Source organism: Tigriopus californicus, chromosome 11 (assembly GCF_007210705.1).
Source record: "Tigriopus californicus strain San Diego chromosome 11, Tcal_SD_v2.1, whole genome shotgun sequence".
Taxonomy (NCBI): domain Eukaryota; kingdom Metazoa; phylum Arthropoda; class Copepoda; order Harpacticoida; family Harpacticidae; genus Tigriopus; species Tigriopus californicus.
The window spans coordinates 4082412-4085762 of NC_081450.1; the positions used below are offsets into that span (position 1 = coordinate 4082412).

The 3351-nt window shown below is 38.6% G+C and overlaps 1 long non-coding RNA gene across 1 annotated transcript; it reads left to right on the top strand.

Annotated features, from left to right (window-relative positions):
* Positions 1-1678: 1678 nt before the first annotated feature.
* On the top strand, positions 1679-3060 carry LOC131890208 (uncharacterized). The gene is made up of 2 exons (XR_009374279.1): positions 1679-1771; positions 2677-3060. It is a non-coding gene; the product is annotated as an uncharacterized LOC131890208 (long non-coding RNA).
* Positions 3061-3351: the final 291 nt, after the last annotated feature.

Below are 3351 nucleotides of genomic sequence, written 5' to 3' on the forward strand. Positions count from 1 at the left end.
AGTAAACCCTAAAGTAGACATCTGAATGGGCATGGTCGTAGATGTGTTTCAACGAGAAGAACTGAATAATATTCTTTTTAGTGCAAGAACATTAAAAAAAATCAAGTGGAAAAAAGGCATTTCTGCTATTTTCTTGCCACAGGAAGCCAGAAGGTTTCGGCATTTGTTCTGTTTGCTGTTTAACTCTGCGTGTTTATTTATCCCTTTTTGCATTTTCCTGCCACAATAATTGAAATCACAGGATAAGAGCTTGACCAAAGTTTTTCGTTGCATGCTCAGGGAGGTAATGTATCTAAGAAAAATGAAAAGAAACTCAAAGGTCCCATCACTTTGGGGATTAACTCTTAGAGAAAGGCAACAAATCAGAATTTGAACTTACAGTATGTAGTTTATCATTTTGTGTTTATTCCTAATCTGACATTGTCTCGAGTTCAAGATGAAGTTAAGGATGACACTGTAAATATGTAGATTTAAATCAGAAAGAATTGACACGTGTCTGAGGTACAACAAATCATAATATTCCCTAGAGCACACATTTGCTACCTTAAGCTCATGACCCAAGGAACTTGAGAACTTGAGATCTATTAACCTGATAATTCGGACATTTAGGCAATCGCCGGTACCAGCAAACACACTTACTTGCCTGCCAATGTCAGGGATGCAAAATTGGCGTTTCAAACTAGTTTTGATGAAGCTGACCTTTCCTCATAAAGAATGTGAATGAAGGGTCAGCTTCTCATAAACGTGTTTGGAGCCCCAAACTTGCATCACTGACATTGGTACCAGCAAATAAACGAACCTGCCAGAGCTTGCCTAAACGTCCCCATAGATTTATGTATTTTGGCAAATGCAGTTGTAGACCAAGCATTTCGTAATAGAAAATAAACGCATCAAATGGCCACAACAGACAGCTTTTACTACTTTTTCAGCTTTTATTGCATTTTTTACGAATTTTCACACTTTCGCAGCATTTTTCGTATTTATCATACTCTCAAAAATTAATTTTGTTGCGAATGTTTTCGAGCTCTGATAACGACCTTCATTTTAGTTTTCTTTGCTTGAGTCTTTTTCTTTCGGCTTAACTCAGAGGGACAGAATTGGAAAATAGCACAGTGAAAACTAGATTAAATCATAAGCTAAGACGTAATTTTTCAAAATGGCATTTTTGACTGCATCCCAAGTAAGCTAGCATATAAGATTTATCAATGGCCAATTTTTATCAAAATGTTCTTGGTCCTATTAGTTTCTCGTGAATATGTCTTACACAATAACTTAGTTCAAATGACATGGGCCCTCCACCTGAAGAAAAACAAGCGAACTCCCCTTCGTTCAAGGAAACATGTGATGCAATTAAGAAACTAAGAAAGGTTTGTTACACAAGTCCACAAGCAGGCTAAATATGCATTCTTGCTCAAGCATCACCAGGAAAACGCAGACACAGCTAGCTAATATAAAAGNTTACATTATAACCAAGTTCAAATGACACGAGCCCTCCACTTGAAGAAAAACAAGCAAACTCCCCTTCGTTCAGGGAAACATATGATGCAATTAAGAAACTAAGAAAGATTTGTCACACAACTCCACAAGCAGTCTAAATATGCATTCTTGCTCAAGCATCACCAGGAAAACGCAGACACAGCTAGCTAATATAAAAGACGATGTTTGAGCTTTCCAATGCATTATCTTCCTCATTCAGATACTAGTCGCATCATGAGACACATTCTCACTTTGGCCTTTGTTCTTGTTTTAGTAACAGTGCATATTGAAGCGCGTAAGTTTGCATATATTTGTAGACACTGAATTATAAATGCGACTTATTTTCCTCTAAAGGCAAGGGTTAACAGTTCATAATTCAGGGTTTAAATGGTCAGTTAGGCTTGAATCAATGCAAGATTCTCCATTGAAATTTCAATTAAATTTCGATTTCACTCAAATGCGTTGGGTATTAAAGTATTTTCCCCCAGTTCGTTTGGGTGACTGGATATACTGATATCAACCTGGGCCAAGGGAATAAGAGAAGACGGTCAACGAAGAACGTAACCACAGCACTTTAGACGGAGGAGAGGTACTCCCAACATCTTTGGATGTCAGGCTGAACTGAGACTTACACCTTCCCCTTTTGTGAAGTGTTTCACCGGTTTCAACACCTTAATAGGAATTGCACTTTGAGACCATTGGTAACCGCAAAAACGTCCTGCGCTTGCATCTTTTAAATAAGTGGTTTGGGCTTGAACCAGATGTTTTCTTCAGTCTAGCATCTGGTATCATTGTTTGAGTGGGTCAGAAAATGTTATGTTTGGCCCATCCAGATGCTAGACCGCTAAAAGCCAGCCTATTTTATCTAGTTTGCCATAAGAGAGCTGTTGAATGCTAAAGATGCTTAATATAGAAAGATCAGCAAAGGTCAGATGATTCTCCTTCTCTCTGATTAGACGATTTTTCCCCTGGGTCCCTTATTTTGATTGGTCAGCGTGTTCATGGGCTGCCTGCCGTTATGTATAGTTCTCTTAAATAAAAAGCACCATCACATGTTGAGTTGAGGTAAAATTGGGAACCCTGCTAAGAGACTTCAGAGTGAGAACGGTTTTGATTTTGACATTTGTCTCTTCGAATCTCGGAACACGCAAACAAATCAAAATTATAATCCGCTTGCTTTGCCATTATGTCTTTATTTAGGTTGCAAGTACTTCAACAAAGGCTGTTTCTTTCCTAAGTCCGTGGAGAGTGCTTTTGTAAAGCGATTTGGTGAATGCCGAATTAAATGTTCCACGAGTCCCCGGAAATCTGAGATCAACTATGCCTACACCCCGTTCCCGGCCAATGTTTTCGGATTGAGGTGTCTTTGCCTCACTAAATGCGATCTGAGACCTAACGCTGGATCAATTGTGGCCACATCTGGAGATGACATCGACCTGTCCAATATATGCAAGAAATAGAATCAGTCTTCATAGTCTAGCATGCTCTCATATTCCATCACACAACCTGACCATAATGATTGTTTTCAAACTGCTCGACAATGGGGAATCTTGATTGAATAAACATGCTAAAGAAGCAATCTAATATCTATGAATGATCAATTAGAGTTTAAATTTTGCAAAACAAGCAAAATTTGATTCTTCAAGAGCCAAGGAGTGTTACAAGTGACCAAACATCAAAAATCGTTGCATGGGTATGTTTGACAGCTTAGGAAATGCCGCATTGGGTTAATACTGAACAATCGGGTAATTTTTAGTGCTTGATAAGCACCCAAGGGTCGAATCATTAGTAAATATTTCTCGTTGGTATTTAAGTCATGGGCTTCTTCAAAGCAGGGATAAATGGCAATCCACAATTCGCATCTCCAACGGCTCA